Below are 18,475 nucleotides of genomic sequence, written 5' to 3'. Positions count from 1 at the left end.
TTAATTAAAGAGCTGTACGAACATGACTAACCTGTTGATAACAAGCAACTGAAAGCAGCAAAAAGCATATAAAACATAAAATCATTAGTAGCTAAAGCATGAAAAAGAGGAAACCAGGTTCATGCTGATAAACTGCTTGAATTATGTATTTTCTCTAACTGACTTGCCAATATTGCAGACTGGGGTGAGTGGAAAGCTATGTCATTTGGAATCTCATCTGGTCTACACTACCCAGGCAGGAGAGTTATTTGTTTTGGGGGGTTTGTTTTGATTGGCTTTTTGTTGTGTGACAGTTACAAGGTGGCTTGGTTTTTTTGGGGAGAGGGTTGCTTTGAAATTCTTTTCAATTTGAAAGATCTTTAAAGTAAACCACTCCTGAGTGGTTCCTCCTTAAAGTAATATTTGGGCATCTGTCTGCCACCAAAATGGATGCAGTCTGGAGACAGTCCTCACCATGTAAAGAGTTGTTGTATCAGGAAGACATTTTCATTGCATAACAACTTTATTGAACCTATACGCTTTTGAACAATGCTACGTATTCTTACATGCCAGTAGATGGCATTCCATGCCACGTCCATAAACACATATATACAGTTAAATATATATTTTTATGTATAGCAGTATACTCAAGAACAATGTAAGTGGGTTGACAACCATGCAAGGTCTGCTATGATGAATGGTGTGGTCTAATAGATGAGGTACAATAATATGGGTTTTGCACAGTAAATGCTATGGAACATATTGGTTGTATTCATCCAGTTATAGAATATCTGTTAACTAGTGAGGCCTCAGTACCTGTACTCCTAAATGTTGCATTCTGTGGACCATATTTTGCATTCAGATAGGCACTCAGGGAAAAATTTTCAAAAGCACCCAACTGATTTAGGCCTGGTCTACATACAAGAGTCAGACAGCTTTTACTATACTAGTATGGTTAAAATAGTACCATCCTTCTAGAATGTACATGTATATATTAAATATACAATCACGTCCGCATGTACATTTTTAAAACAGTTTTGTTGAGCAGCTCTAGCACCTCCATACTTCAGAACAAGGGCTTGATATTTTGCAGGAGGGTCAGCCTAATGTCAGGGATATGCCTTTTTCTCCTTCAGTGAAAGGAGAATATGAACACGTTATAAGCCTTTGAAAAATCTTAGTTTGCACATGATCAGTAAAGCCTTGTTAGAATTTGGTAAATAAATTCTCTGAAGATTCTCTCTGCAGTGGACATGCCCATAGAGGAACAATTACTAACTCAGATAAGGAGACGGAGTGGAAGCAGGGGAGGAAGAAGAGGAAGACTACAAGTAGGATGAGGAGCCCCAGGTGGGGGCAGGAAGACTAGGGTTGGCTTGATTCATCCCCAGAGCACCATCCACCCTGTGCACTGAGAATATGGTTGCCCTGGAATTTTCTAACTTGACTTTTCAATTCTTTTAACATAGTGCTTTACATTTTGAACAGTGAATTTATTCAGAACTAGGTATTGGTTTATGAGGATGTTGGCTGGACCTTGCCACCTAGAGGAATTCACAACCCCAAGTTAGTGCCCAGGCTCCCTGTACAATGCATGTGGGTTGTAACTGAGCTGGCAGCCTCCCATGTGTCCTTTTGTGGCCTAGGATCACACTGCAGGCAACCTGCCTCAGTTTCCCCTTTTGGACTGTTTAATGAAAACTTTTCATCTAGTCTTTTCTTGGTCAAAAATACCCCTCCTTGAAGATTGGGTTTATTAAAATAAATAATATAAAATAAAGTATAAAATAAAATATAAAATAAAGTCAAATAAAACTCAAAATCACAAAGGTTTCTCATCCTCCTCCCAGCCCTTCCTGCCTGGAGGGCATTGTGGTTTCTTCCCTGCTTGGACATGGTCTCTCCTAGGCCTCTCTGCCATGGGCACTTCATCTGGTCTCAAGGTCTTCCCTGCCAAAGGCTTTCCTCAGTCTCTGCCACAACTTCCGAAACTTTCCCCCTTCAGCTGTCCCTTAGAGTTGAGTCACCAAATTCCTCGCTGCTGCAGCGCCTTCAGTAATTAGGACTTCCTGAGCCGAAACGCTCCAGCCATTAAGGGCAATGCACCCTGTTACACGGAGACTTGAGGATTCACAGAACCAGCATGCTGAGGGGGGAGCCACGTAAGCTAGCCAGTAGGAAATGCCGAGGAGAAGTGTGAGGCTTAAGTTCTCTCCAACCTGGAGTTAGGCACCTATCTCTACTCAGTATTCTAAGTCATGAACTCTCTCCTGGAATTAGGTGCCTAAGCCAGATCAGCCCTTTCTCAAGAAAAACCAAGGAGGAGGTTTGCCCCTCCCACTCACCCATACCCTTTAGCCCAGTGATTAACACACTTGGGTGGGGGACCCACATCCAGTCCCTGCTTCAGTGCATACTAAAGAATTATATAAAAAGTAGAAAAGCTTCAACAGGAATGATTGAGGTACCCACTCCAGAATACCATGGAACCCTATGGTTAGGGCTCTCACATGGGATGTGGGAGACCTGGGTTCAAGTTTCTGCTCTGAATCAGGCAGAGTGGGAGTTTGAACCCAGATCTCCCACACCCAGGGTGAGCGTTCTAATCCCTGCAGAATAGCATATAAAGGGGCCGGGTGCACCAGTGCTTCATCTTTCTCCTCCTCCTCCTCATTTTGTGCAAGGCCCAAACCAGTAGGTGTACTCTTGGGTGGCTTTAGAGCTTGCCTGCCAGATTGCGCCCTGGAAGGGAATGCCTAGTTTGTGAATCCTTAGGGATTTTAGGCATGATTTAGGTGCCAAGCTGCTATGTGGTGACATGACTCAGCCAGCTGTGTGTGTGCTCAGCAGCAGGAATTTAGGTATCTAGGGTACTTTTCCACTTGACTTAGGTGCCTACAGCCTTAGGCAGCAGCTGAGCAGTGGGGGGGGGGCGTTGAATGACATTAGTGCCTAAATGTTGGACTTAGGTGCCTAAAGTGGCAGTCAGGTGCCTGTGTCTCCCCTTATGAACCAAACTGTAGGAATCAGGACCTTAATTTCACATCTCACATATGTGAATGTAGTTCACTATCACACTCTGAGAATTTGTCTATGATAAGTCTTTTTTCCCATCAATCTCAGGTAACACAAAATGATCCTGAAGTCTCACAACTAAACTGTGCCAACCTCTTAAAGTAATAGCTTCAGTAGAAGAAAAAGGAAGAATGCTAAAGAAATATAACAAGAAGCTGAATTCTTGGGGATTTGCATATAGGTAAAACTGTTTCCTCAGATTTTCATGGTAGGATCTCCCTGATGGGAGCTATGTTCATGTACTGCAGGGAGAGCAGAATATCTCACTTGTGGTCTGCTGGGTAGAAATGCGGGAAACGTTTTATACTTAAAGAACTCAGATCTCATGCTGATTGCTCAGAGCTCAGTTTAGGAGAGTACTTGAAATAACTAATATTTCTGCATTTAGAAAATTATCCAGCTTCTGCTGAGTTGTGTACAACACCAGACTCATGGTAAAAGTTCCAGAGATTCTGCTCTAACTTCTGCCAAGAGCCCAAGTCATAAAACTCAAAACAACCAGAACTTAGTTGTCCTGTGCCACTTTCCAGTGGAAATGTTTGACCAATGTAGATGGGAATATCTATATTATTCAAGTGTATCAGGTGTATTCACATCAGTTTAGGGTTTGTCAACATGGGGGAAAAGTCTGCATTAGCTGGTGTGCACTAGCTACTCTGTACTAATTCTCCGTGGGGCCACTCTTGCTGCACACTAAAAGTGCCTTTGTGCACATTACCTTAATGCTCTTTGGAAGTGTATGAAGCTAAACTGCCCCAGGGCACTCTTAGTGTGCAATAGGAGTGTCTACATGGGGAATTAATGTGGAGTACCTAGTGCACTTTAAATGTACACCCTAGTTCAGGGGTTCTCAAACTTCATTGCACCGCAACCCCGTTCTAACAAAAATTGTTACACAACCCCAGGAGGGGGGACCAAAGCCAAAGCCCATATAGCCAAAGCCTATAACCTGAGCCCCACCAGCTAGGGCTGAAGCCCTCAGGCTCAGGCTTTGGCTTTATCCCCAGAAAGTCTAATGAAAAAAGAAAAGGAGTACTTGTGGCACCTTAGAGACTAACCAATTTATTTGAGCATGAGCTTTCGTGAGCTACAGCTCACTTCATCAGATGTATACCGTGGAAACTGCAGCAGACTTTATATATACACAGAGAATATGAAACAATACCTCCTCCCACCCCACTGTCCTGCTGGTAATAGCTTATCTAAAGTAATCGTCAGGTTAGGCCATTTCCAGCACAAATCCAGGTTTTCTCACCCTCCACCCCCCCACACAAATTCACTCTCCTGCTGGTGATAGCCCATCCAAAGTGACAACTCTTTACACAATGTGCATGATAATGAAGTTAGGCCATTTCCTGCACATTTGTGCAGGAAATGGCCTAACTTCATTATCATGCACATTGTGTAAAGAGTTGTCACTTTGGATGGGCTATCACCAGCAGGAGAGTGAATTTGTGTGGGGGGGTGGAGGGTGAGAAAACCTGGATTTGTGCTGGAAATGGCCTAACCTGACGATTACTTTAGATAAGCTATTACCAGCAGGACAGTGGGGTGGGAGGAGGTATTGTTTCATATTCTCTGTGTATATATAAAGTCTGCTGCAGTTTCCACGGTATACATCTGATGAAGTGAGCTGTAGCTCACGAAAGCTCATGCTCAAATAAATTGGTTAGTCTCTAAGGTGCCACAAGTACTCCTTTTCTTTTTGCGAATACAGACTAACACGGCTGTTACTCTGAAAGAAAGTCTAATGTCAGCCCTGCCGACCTCCATTAAAACAGGGTCATGACCCACTTTGAGGTCCTGACCCACAGTTTGAGAACTGCTGCCCTAGTTCCTTGTATACTAATTTCCTGTGTAGCCAAGCCATTAGATATTTTAATATACACCTTGGAAATAGAGGTGTTAGGATAAGAGTTTTGTTGCTGTTGTTGCCAAAACTGTTTTCCTGAAAAATATTTATAAATACCTCTCCGCTAATATTTCTGGATCTTGCATGACTGGATTTCACTTTTATTGGAGAGCTACAGCATGCATTTTTTAACTATTTTTATTTCTACAAATCTTTGGGTTTTTCTTATTTCCAAATCTTTGCTCTTTTATTATCTTCTACTGTCACATTGAGCAGTGTAACCTAATATTTTGCAAGAACCAATATCTGTCAATCCAGATATGAGTGCAGAAACCTTTCACAAAATTGTATGTTATAGTATTAAAGAAAAAATTTCACAGTGTGGGAATGCTCTATGAGAAACAAGGCCAGACAGAGTTGCTTGTTTCTATGGCAACAGTAGTGTGCCTAGCTCAGCTGTTTTCTCCTTTTATCATTTTAGAGATAGCTTGGTATGAATCCAGTGCAGAAACGTTTCTTTAATGTTGCCAAAAATAGAAGTGTTCTCCCTGACCCCCAGTTTCCTGAGACATAGTGATGCATAAAGGAGGGGCTATCTGATGTACGAAAGAATAGGTAGGGGAAGAGTTATGCACTGTGACTTGCGATAATACAAAGGCAAAGACATAAACCTTTTTTTGACCGTAAAAGAATTGTGATTGTTTCAGCTTTACTTTTGGCTAATACAAAACAAAAGCATGATCATAGTAATCCTTACTGAGACTATTATACAGTATACCTCTAACCCTAATTAAAAACCCTAATTGAAAAAATCAGCCTGTGGTATGCTGCTCTCGATACCAAAACTTGAATAGCCTGCTTTAAAGAAAACGTTCCAAAAGGAATGCTTTCTTATTGCTTCAGTGGTTGCTCTTACAAATATATTGGGATTTGAGGGCACACAAGCCTAGATGCTCCAAAAGTATTAAGTGCCTTACTCCCATGAAAAAAGTTTTGAAATTTTTGGAGGGTTTCAAATTTGGAGGGTTTTTTAATGGAAATTTGTTATTGTAAACCAAACCATTTGATAAATAAATGTTTGCAGGAAATTTTCTTAAATAATTTTTTTTTAATTTCCCACAGAAAATAATTGACATTTTTTGACCAGCTCTAATCATCAATATGTCTTTTAAATTGATATAAGCAAGGAAATTTACACTCAAATCAGGTTTCAATTCAAAGTGTATGATACGCTATATAACACCAGTTAGACTTTAGTGATACATGAGCACCTCTGGGTGAAATAAAGACAAAGTGACCATTCTATGGTGGTTTTATGGTAGACCTAACAAGTATATTGTGTTATACTAATTTAACAGAGGGTCAAATGCTGCCATCACACCCACGTCATCCCATCCATTGATTTAATAGTACATATGAAGGGAGAGTCTAGCTCCCAATTTTTGTACAGTTAATAATACTGTTGCATATTGTTGCAGTTGCATATTGTTATCAGAAGGCTGAGATAGTCCTCTGCACCTCTCTACAGTGGTGTTTTTGTAGATCCAGCAGTTTCACTGTTCACATGCCACTGTAAAGTACTATAATTACCCAATTCTTAATATTTGCATTCCTACACATTTAAGTCATAAGGTGTAGTCCCTGGCCCTTTCAATGGGTTCATTGTACAGTTGATGTCCCTTGATGGGCCCTCAAGCAGGTTCATTGCTGATGCCAATCTGTTTGGGGGTGTCACCCAGAGACACAGCACAAGTTTGGAAATACAGATATATCATACATATCTATAACTCATAATACAAAGGTGATACAAATATATAAACAAGATTATCATACTTGGAAAATTATAATATTTTTCACAGATACCTCACATGGCATATCTGGCATGATTCATTGCAATTTTATAATACTAGTGTCAATAATATCATTAAGTGTCCCACATATTTCATACAGTGTCACACCATCATGATGACAGGAGTCCAGATAGGCAAAATTTGAGTGAGTGGCACTGCAACCCCATGAGCCAGGTCACAGCTCCACTCACACAAATTTGGTCTAGTCAGGGGAGCAGGCCTAAACCTGAGCGGTGCTGCAACCCCAGAGATTGCAAAGCTCAGAGTGGAGAGCCTAGCCCAGCCAGCCCCGAGCACAGGAGCTGAAGGAGCCGCCTCTATGGGGTGAGTGCCCAACATGACCCAACGCCCACTTCCGGGGAGAGGAGGGGGCAGGATCTGACCAAAACCAACCCAGGGCAGGGCTGTAACCAGGACGGGGCAAGCAGGACAGCCATCCAGGGTGCACAGCTGCTGGGGTGGCTCAGGCCAGCGATGCCAGGCGGCTCAGGCCAGGCCAGTAGGACAGGGGTCGAGGAGGGATTACCACCTCCTTCCCCTGACTCATCTCAGCAGGCCACTCATCCTGTCTGAGTGGGGGGAACACAACCAAAAAATGTGGGGACACATGACCCCATGTGTACTAAAATGCCTACTTACGGCTCTACCTCTGGGCCTGCACCACCAGACTATTTACTGGGTCGCAACAGGCCATAAACATTTACAAATGGGTCATGAGCCCCAAAAGTTTGAGAACCACTGGATTAGACCCTAATCACAAAACTGTTCATCATGGTCATACAGGGAATTTGTTTTGTAAGTGTTATGCAATTTATTGAGAGTTACAGAAGTGTAATTGTTTGACAGATGGTCCAACACCCACAGCAACAAAGGCGTTATTCAGTCTCAGAAGATTGAGGGAAATGTATGTGTGTGTTTGTTGGGAGAGAAAACAATCCTATCAATCACTTTTTCACAGCAAGCACATATGGCAGTTCCACATCCCATCACTCAATTTTTATTTAAAATTCAAAAGTCACTATGCAAAACTTACATTGACACATTTGAACACTAATAACAAGATTTAATTGTGGGCAGAAGTGCAGGGAAACAGAGAAAAGCCCTAACCAAAACAAGAACGGTCACTATAAAAGAACTTTATTCAAATTCTTTGAGGAAATTAATGACCATCCAGTTAAAATCTAATTTTAATCATATAATTCTGTCTTTTTCTTTGTGTGTTCCTCCTATTAGTAGTTACTATTATATGATTATTTCTGACCATCTGTTTCTTTCCTTGGGCCAAAATAATTTCCATTTACAGTTCTCTGAATGATATTGTATATATTATCATACGCTTACATACTTGTTTAATCATTCAACCTCATGACACTTTTCTAAATAATCAGCAGGTAACTGGAGCAAGAAAACACTTCCAGATTTTGCTTTTTTAAATTTCGTAACAAACTGGAACGTTTCACAAAATGTTTATTTGTGCAAAATGTTGGTATTGTACCGTTCACTAAATGGTTTTTAATTTAACAACACCTAAATTACGTTTCTTCTCTAGAATTTATTCCCAGACAGTTTTTTTAAAAAAAAAGCTTGTATAGGGTAGGTGCTGCGAGAGCCTTTTGTAAATATGAGATACTGAGTGAGGTGACGTCTTTATAGTCTTAATAAAGGTCGTCAGATGCCTGGCATCCTCAGAGATTACACAGGGAACAGGAGAATATAAAATACAATTGCAAGGTTTTAGCTATTTATAAAAGCAGTTGTTCCTCAGATGGGAGGGAGTTCTAAATTCTGAGAAAACTTTTGTGGTAGCTCTAAATAAATCCCGCATTGTAGATATGGCAGCAGTCCCCTCGTCATTCCTGGCTAAAGCAATGCTTTGCAGCAATTCTGAATATTTAGATTAAATCAAATTGATAAACAAATGTTTTGGCTAAGCAATAAATATGTTTACCTTGTGTTTTGAGGGATGCTATTGTAACCTAAAATACCTGATATTGCAGAAAACAAGTCGATAAAGAATGAAAGCAAAATAGGCAAATTTAAGGCGCTCACAATACAGGTCTTTATTAGGAGCATTCTCCTCAGAATATTAGCATTTAAACAGAATGATTGTTGGAGGCTTGTCTGGCCCTAACTAGAAAGGGTAAACAAGCTTTCAGCCCCACTTCTTCTTCATTTATGTGGTGCGAAGTGAATTTAGCAGACTAGAGAATCTGGACCTTTACATTTCTCTAAAGAGGAATGAAAGTGTGGTTCTACATTCAATATGTAGCATGCAGTATTCATTTTGGCAGAATCAAGGCTGACCCATCAGGTTAAATTTAATAGTGATTATAAACACTAAAGACAACCCCCAAAATGATTGTGCCAGATTCTGAGCCTTTTTCTTCCACTGCTGGGGGCTGGGGGGTCGGACCAAATAGTCTCACAAATTGTAACATTGGTTTCAGTGGAATCCTCATGTGAGTATCCACTCACCAATATAAAGAAGAGGTGTCACGCTGTCTGGAGTGGCTCAGCTGCGAGTGCCTACTTCAGGGCAGATGGTCAGAAAACAGGGCAGACACCTCAAACCGGTTCTATAGTGTGTTCTATAATTAGATTTCTCCAAGCCAATAACAAATGTGAACTCCTGGATCACTATACCAGTCTTACCAGAGAGTCACAGACAAGTCCCCGTACAGCCTGCTTGCCACCCAGACAAACTGGATTTTGTGCTAAAAGGTCACTTCTATCAAAATCACACTACATCAGGTTGCTCCAAGTCCCAAGATACTAGTCACTTACCCCAGATCAATTGGTACTCTAGATCTTACACCAAAGACAATGCAGGCAGCCAATTCAATAGTAAATTAACTACAGGTTTATTAGCTAAGAAAAGGAAATGAGTACTGAGAGATACTATATATATATATATACAGTAGATACAATATATATATATACACAGGTAAGTCACAGTTCTTCTTCGAGTAGTGCCGGTATGGGTGTTGCACGGTAGGTGTGGCAGCACCTCCCATGCCTGGGATCAGAAATCTTCGGTAGCAGTGCCCATTGGGCTGCAGATGCGCTCCTTCCCATCTCGCGCTGTGAGTGGCAACTATATATATATAGCACCGTGCAGTCCAACTGCCCTACATTCCTTCTCAAGCACCTTTGATCTGGAAGGGAATCTGCAAGCAGAGCCCTTCTTTCTTAGCCTTTAGCTGCACTCTCCTTCATTTGCCTTAGTATTTAGCTGTTTCAATTTGTTTTTCTCCCTAAAAAAGTACTTTGCATTCTCTTCCCTCCCCATTAACTGTGCTTCCCATCTTCCCACCCTTCCCAACTGGGACTTCTTCCTCTCTCGAGTGTGCCAGGATGCCCCGGATTCAAGAGGTGCCTTTCCTGTCAGGATTTCCAGTAAGTGATGTCCACTCAAGGTGCATCCGCTGCCTTTGTGAGGGTCATATCCCACAGAAGTGCTCCCACTGCATCAACTTGACTGCCCATGCCCAAAAGGACGGTGATCTTAAATTAACACTTCTCCCTATGGAGAATTCCTTGTGACCAGCTTCAGATCCCGCCCGGATACCTCTCCTACGTGGCTTTCACCATCATCTCAATCATCAGCCCATCCCCACTCACCAAGACCATCTAAGAAAAAATCCTCTCTTTGCTGCTCAGATGGGAAGAAATAGATCGTTACATTGCTTTCCCAGGAACCACCTCAGAAAAAGCCCTCCCCTGTGAGGTCAATAGCCACATCATCTTCTGGGGTGAGACTTAGCTTCCATGACCATTCAGGCACCTCTGATTCAGGAGCTAAAATGAGGTCCAAGAACCATAAAGGGGCAGGTCTCTTGGGACCAAGAAGCACAGTACGAGACCTGCTAAACCGGCTCTGAGTACCTCATCTAAGACAACACCGGGTGCCCCAGCACCAACAAAGCCCTTGGCACCAGGCAAACCTTCTAAGCTATCTATTGGCTGCTCAAGAGAATACTTTCTGCCTCTGGCATGGACAGTTTCTTCACTTGCCAAACACCCACCAGTGCCATTGATGCTCCTGCCTGTTCCACAGGACTTCAGATATCCGAGGGACCTGATCGTCTCTGATGTGCTGGAGTCCCTTTTCGTCTGCAACAAGCCCTGCCATAGCTCATGCCTCTTCCCCAGAGTCACGAAAATACTCTCCTTCACCCCAGGGACTACACCATCCTTACCCAGTGATAAAGAAGATGAAGAGGAGGAGTTATACTTTGTACCATCTGCATATCCAGATCATGCACAGAGACAACCCGCCACTTGTACCTGATACCCGGAACCGAACCAAGACCCTGGTATGGGCCCCCTTGGATGCAACCTCATGGACCAGTTCCTCCACATTGGCCCTGCTGTGGTCCATGGGCTATGTACAGGACACAGTTTCCCAAACCACCCATAAAACAATAGCAGACACACCAACACTCCCCTTCATCAACCATCTTTTGACCACATGAGGCCAAGCCACTGACGATGGAGGAACAACACAAAGAAACTGAGGAGAAGATTATACCACCACTCCACTTTTCCTCCTCGTCCCCTCATGAGGCCATCATGCCACCACCTTCTACATCAAAGGATGACATCAGAGTCTTTCAAGAACAGTTCCTCAGGATTGTGGAGACTCTACAGATCCCTCTAGATGAAGTCAAAAAGCAACAACATAACTTGCTCGATATTGTACATGTCTCCATATGAGACCTTGTTGGACCCTGCCAAAGTAGTCTGGCAGACTCTGGCATCCAGCCTGCCAACCTGTAAGCATGTGGCCAAGAAGTATTATACCCTTGCTAAGAACTTAGAAATTCTCTTTTCTCACTCTACACCTAACGCATTGGTTGTCAATGCTGTACATGAGAAGGGTTATCAACACCACTCCAGAACAACCCCCTATGACAGGGACAAATGATTAGACCTATTCAGTCACAAGGCCTATTCTTCTGCAACACTCCAGTTCCATACAACTAATTATGAGGTTCTTATGGCTAAATGCAATTACATCAATTACTCCAAAATTCATGAATTCTGCCAACATCTGCCTAATGGCAAAAAGAAGCAATTCCAAGCCCTCGTGTCTGAAAGATACTTTCTGGCCCGCACAACATTATAAGCTTCCCTAGACTCCATGGACATGGCTGCTCACTCTATAGAAACAGCCATCATAATGAGACGAGCATCATGGCTCCACCTTTTTGGATTCCCCAAAGAGATGCAGACCACAGTCGAGGATCTACCCTTTGAGGGCTCCAAACTATTTGCTGAGTGCATGGATGAGTCACTACGTTCCCTAAAGGACTCTAGGGCGACTCTCCATTCTCTCAGCATATATACATCAGCTCCAAAGAGACGTCAGGGGAAATACCAAGCTACCCCAAGATCCCAACTGCCACCTTTCGCTCCATACCGACAGTATGATACACAACAACGGTGACAGAGACCCCCTCCAAAGGGCAGACAAACATCACCTCAGGGCACTACCTCTACCTTCGTCTAAACAATTTTAAAGGTTTGGGCGAGGCCCCGAGAAGCCTCTCCGCATTCTCGTCGCTGCAACCATCTTCAACAACCCACCAGTTTTGTGACCATCTTGGTCCCAATTATCCATCATAGTGACAGATCACTTCAGATAGGACTCTCCCTTATCACTCATCCTAGACTATATGTTACGTCTTAAAAGATCTGCCCTGTCCACCAAGCTCCATTCATGTGCATTTGGCCACCATCACAGCATTCCACCCGAAGATAGATGGTTATTCCATATTTACCCACTTCATCATGAAGAGATTCCTTAAGAGTCTTTTGAATCCCTACCATCACAAATAACATCCCACCCACCTTGGGATCCCAGCCTCGTCTCACCAGACCACTCTCTGAGCCCATGGCAACATGGTCCTATTTTCACCTATCTATGAAAAGAGTATTTCTCATTGCCATCATGTCTGCCTGATGAGTAGGAGAAATAGGAGCCCTCATGGCATATCCTCCATACAGTTTTTCATAAGGACAAGGTCACATTACACACGCACCCAAAATTCCTACTTAAGGTGCCCTCCTCCTTTCATTTGAACCAACCTATCCACCTTCTCTGCTTCTTCCTGAAGCCACACAGCCACCAGCAGAAAGCTATGCAACACACCATAGATGGGGGCCTTTCAGACAATCATCAAGCTTATTCCTATCAACTGCCAAACCCTCGAAGGAAGCAGCAGTTTCCAAACAATGGCTTTCCCAGTGAATCTCACCATGCATACCCCTTTGCTATCAACTGCACAACCAAATACTTCCACCTGGAATTCGAGGACATTCCACTTTCTCTCTATCCACCTCGATTGCCTTTCTCAACAATGTACCAATCACTGACATTTCCAAAGCGGCCACCTGGGTATCCATGGACACTTATAGCCAACACTATGCTATTATTCATGACGTGGCATCTGATGTCCTTCTAGGATACGCTTATTGTCCTCTCTTCCTTATTGAACGCTACTCCAAAGCCCCAGCCTTCCACCTAGGGGCACTGCTCTACAATCACCTACAGTGAAGCACCAATAGCAACACTACTGGAAGAAGAAGAGAGGGTTACTCACCCTGTGCAGTAACTGAAGTTCTTTGAGATGTGTGTCCCTATGGGTGCTCCAGTACCTGCCCTCCTCCCCTCTGCTTCAGAGCTCCAACAGAGAAGGAACTTAGGGCAGTTGGACTGTGCAGTGCTATATATAGATGCTGCTCACAGCGCGAGATGCAGAGGAGCACATGTGCGGCCCAACGGACACTGCTACCAAAGATCTCCAATCCCAGGCACAGGAGGCATGACTGCACCTACAGTGGAGCACCCATAGGGGGACACATCTCAAAGAACTTCAGTTAATGCACAGGGTAAGTAACCTTCTCTTTTGTAATTCTAAATGGTGGCAGTGATGTAAAAAACTACCAGTTTCCCAAAAGTCTTTTCAGAGTTCCCATATTGTCTCTGGGGATCTCCGCTTTGCGTCTGGTACACTTCCCAGTAAGAGCCGAAACAGTCCAAAGATGCAGACTTTTTCCTTGAATCCATATTTATAGCTTCTTTTCACAGAAAACAAGCTGCCAGTGCCACTACACACACTGGCTTTTCCTTTGATGACTCAGAGTGAGGAATGCATTTTGAGTTTTTGACTTCCAATCATCACACACAATGACCACTTGCTTTGAAATTAGTGCTTTGCAGTTAAAAGTTCTTCATTTGCATTTCACAAGGCTTCTTTCTCGTTTGATGGGTTATATAGTTACAAGGGTATGCACAATGTAAATGTTTGCAACTACAGTATAATGGGATACAGATAAGTGGAAATAATGCAAGTAACAGTCCATTAGTTTTTGTGAAGTTTAAACACCAAATACACTCTTGTACGTTCAACAATCACTTTGATCTATACTACTACACAAGTGAACTGACGTAGGGCTCTGGCATGAGCTGGCACCTACTCTGACAGCATCACAAGGGGTTCACAATGTGGCACAGTGTGTTTAGGAATTGGAATAGTTTCCAAAAGGGCTGGAGCAAAGAAAATGTCCAGAAACCTTATGTCCTCAGGAAATGGGTGAGAAAGAAAATGAAAATATGCCATCTACAAGAGACTGTGGACAAAATAGTTTTGAATTGAGTTCAACAACCATTATTCAATCCTCTTTGTTCTTTTTCCTTTCTGAAGTTCTCTGGTTATTTATTAAATTGGCTAGGCTTAAAATTGATCTATTCTGTCCCATCAGTTTTATGCCTGCAGCCTCAATCTAGGAACTACTTTTCATATGATATCTCACTCGCCATATGGATAACAGTTATGGGGAAATGTGTGACAGTGTGTAACAAGTTTTTTCTGCCCTCTCTGCCTCTGTTGTCATTCTGACACAACTGCCCAAAGGGAAAGTGATACCTGGAAAAGAGGAGCAATGAGTTTAGACCTCCAAGCACTGCCTAGAGAGGCACTTAGGCTCTGATACTGGCAGAATCAACAAGACTTGACCCTCCAGCAGTTAGAAGGGCCGGAAGGAGGCAGTAGCCAATGAGGACCAATCAGGCTAGACAAGAAGGACTGCCTGTTTCTTTTAAGGGGGAGTGCTGGATGAAGCTGGGACAGGAGAGAAGCGCCTTAGTCTTAACTCAGAACACCCAGGTTCAGGCCTCACAAGCTGACTGCACCTTGTGAAAAATTGTTTATTTTTGTTTTCTAGTTAAAAGCCCAGGTGGCCAATTTTGGGCTGAATTTCAGCTAGCTGTTACAGGACTAGCAAGGGGCTCACTCCACGACTCCCCTTGCTCCCAATGAGCTGTGACAAACAGATTATACAGAAAATTAATATACTGTAATTGCTGAAACCTCCCTTGGAAGCAATGGAAAAGGCAAATTTCCATAGATTCCTCAGGCACCTTTTCTAAAAAAGACCATGTATTGATCTTCTTTTCACTGATGATCAGACTAATTAATAGGGAGCTTGCCTCCAAATTAAGTCCAGGTAAATGATCTCATTTATTATGTTCTCTGAGTAGAGAGAAAGTTTGTGCTGTTAATCAGACAAGACCAGATTCTGCCCCCCCCCCCCCACCTTACATCGTGTAGTACCTTACTCCATGAATGGTCCCAGGAAGTGAACAGAGTGCTGTGCAGCATGAGCAAGGATATCAGAATCTGACTCTGTGAATTCTATTGAAATCAGTGTGATAGCTTGCAGAGAACGGACTACCCCATGTGAGGAAGGGTGGCAGCATATGGCCCAGTGTAGTTTGTGTGTAAATATGCCAGCTGAAAAAAATTTAGAGGGCTGCGTGTCATGAAGCTCATCACAGAGGACGAAATTCACCCCTCATCATGAGGATTTAAGAGATGCATAGACCTTGTTCTGGCCCTCGGCAAAGAAATGACTTTCACAGAGAGAGGCAACGTGCGGTTTCTGCCTACTGTGCTATTTGCCCTGCTGTAGGATGTGCAGAGAGGAAAGGATCCAAAATTCCGCTGCGGTGCCTTCAAAATTGACAAAAGGGAGATCTCCAAAACTCCTGCTTGCAAACACCACATGCTCAGGGCTTTGCAGATTTTGGGGGCATAGTCAGTTGCCATGGGGAGGAGAGTAATAACACTCCTCTGAGATCCTGCAGGAATTCCTTTTGAAGTACCCCGAAGTGTCTCTCTTAGCTTTTCGTTCCTCAGAAGCAAGACAGGGTGCAGATGTAGGCAGGGAGTTAATGGAAACACAGTTTCTAAGGTGGGAGCAAGACTTGGATGACCAGAGATCCACAGGGTTTCCCTCTAGACCACAGAATATCTATGCCTTCTTCCCCAAACACGGGCCAACAAACCCTTCTTTTGTAACGGGATTCTTTACTGCTACAACTCTGTTTGCGGAGTGAAGAGGTGAGGTCATCATGGGTCTGTTATCCAAAATCTACAGAATTCTTACGGGGATATTCTTTTGGCTTTCTATTCTTCCTGGCCTGGGTACTCTGTTATAATGCCAGATATCACAAAAAGACATTTAAAATGTGCTTTGGCTGTAGTTAACAATAAGCACTGACTCTAAACAGAACCAAGGTCAACAGAAATCAGTAGGGAATACCATGCTGCCAAGGTTTTTGACCAAACTGCAGAGGACATGAAATTAACACCCACCATGTTATAAAACTAGATATCTGGGAGCATTTGAGAAGTTTCTACATAAAGGAAAATTCCTCATTTGTTAATACATAATGAAGCTGCATTACATTCTGTCTCCAGTCTACATATGTATATTATATTGCATATTACATACTACGCTATGTTGGCATAGTAGGTACTCTAGCACAGTGGTTCTCAACCAGGGGTCCGGGGGCCATGAGCAGGTTTCAGGGAGTCCGCCGAGCCTGGCCGGCTTTAGGCTCACTAGGGCCCAGGGCAGAAAGTCACAGCTCCGCTGGGCGGGACTGCACCCTGGGGTCCTGAGACCCACCACCTGCAGCTGAAGCTTAAGCAACTTAGTTTTGTGGTGCCCATTGTGGCATGGGGCCCAAGACAATTGCCCGGCTTGCTACCCCCTAATGCCAGCCCTGGCTTTTATATGCAGAAAAGCAGTTGTTGTGGCACTGCTGGGCCATAGAGTTTTATAGCATATTGGAGGGGCCTCAGAAAGAAAAAGGGTGAGAACCCCTTCAATGGTGTGAAAACAAAAGTTTGGGCACGATTCAGTGCTTCCTTATGCTGAGTTGACTTCTTTGGGGCTACTTGCAGACTGAGGTGTTATTCAGTGTAGTAGTAGCAGAATCTGTCCCTCAGTTTGTAAGGTTGTAAAAACGTTCAAAGCCTTCATTTCAGAACAGATTTCTGTCTCAGAACCTCTTTATGCTAGTGTTAATGAGATGGTCACTCACTCAATTGTATAGCCAATTCTCTCAGCTAGTTGAAGTCCAATGTTTTTGAGTGTCAGTGTTTTTATCAAGCTCTTTTGGGAGCCTGAAAGGTAGGTGACCAAGAGTTTGTGCAGCCTTCTTTTATTACCTTTACTACGAAACAAAATGTCCAAAGCCTTACTGTTGCCTCCTTTAAGTTGGGCCTGTGAGAGACAATGTTGATAACAGCTTAACATTAAATACTTTTCTTCCTCTTTATATGAGTGTCAAGTCATATTTTATTGTCTCCATGTTCATCTTTTTCTAATTGTTTACTTTTGCTGAGTCTTCTGGGGGCACATCCCTGTTTAAATTATTCAGCAGGTTAAACGCTCACCTGATTTGGAAACTTCTGAAGTTCTGCTTAAATGCATTCTCCAAGCAGGCTTCTCCCTCTTTCTGTGACTATGAAATGCTATCTTGATGTTCAGGTGTCAATGTCTGCTGATAAAATTCTGTGTTTTTCCTTTTGGTGTTTCTTTTCTTCTACATGGCTTTCTGAACGCTTTTCCTAGTATGCTGTCTTATTTGTTCTGTCAGCTGCTGGGTTTTAGGATCAGTGTTTTACACTCAATTCCAGACCTTGTTCATTTCCTTTCTTCTCATGAAGAGGTTGGTTTTTTCCTGGTACGTGATTCCAGGATGTCATATTCTTTAAGTTTTAGGCAATAAAAATTGATTTAGTTTAGGTGCTGCTGGGAACTATAGAGCTAGCAGTTCAAGAACAGCAATATGTGAGATGTGCTTCCATTCACACAGTGGCATTTGTAAAAAGAAAAAGAGTACTTGTGGCACCTTAGAGACTAACCAATTTATTTGAGCATAAGCTTTCGTGAGCTACAGCTCACTTCATCGGATGCATAGTGGCATTTGTGTTAGTGAAAAATCAACCACACCTCTGAATAAACACCTCTTTCAACCAGTCACTTGGGAGCTGTCCTCTTGAAGAAGCGAGCGTTTTTGAGTACAAAGATGCCTGTTTTGTTGACTAAGCCTCTAGTATAATGGTTAATTCTTTTACAGTGTCCAGTGGACATGCAGTTTTCCTTGTCTCGTGATCAGCTAATTCCCCCACATACCACCTACAGAAGAATGGAAGAGTGTCTATATTGTTGTATTAGCACAAAGTGATGTTTCTGTAGCTACTGCCATGCTTTTATACTGGATACCATGATTCACCAGATTTAATCTCACTCTAAATTGCATTCCAAGGGATACTGGAGGCAAACTTCTTATAAATAGTTTAGTCCAGGTACAGGATAGCTCCAGGGATACATCATGGGGTAAGGAGAACCCTTTCACCTT

General features: G+C 42.9%; 1 protein-coding gene across 1 annotated transcript in view; it reads left to right on the top strand.

Moving 5' to 3' along the window:
* SPON1 (spondin 1) overlaps positions 1 to 18,475 on the top strand; it is a 319,734-nt gene that overhangs the window by 270,942 nt on the left and 30,317 nt on the right. The gene's annotated exons all lie outside the window — the stretch shown is intronic.

Source organism: Eretmochelys imbricata, chromosome 6 (assembly GCF_965152235.1).
Source record: "Eretmochelys imbricata isolate rEreImb1 chromosome 6, rEreImb1.hap1, whole genome shotgun sequence".
NCBI lineage: Eukaryota > Metazoa > Chordata > Testudines > Cheloniidae > Eretmochelys > Eretmochelys imbricata.
This window is presented reverse-complemented; position numbering and strand designations above follow the sequence as displayed.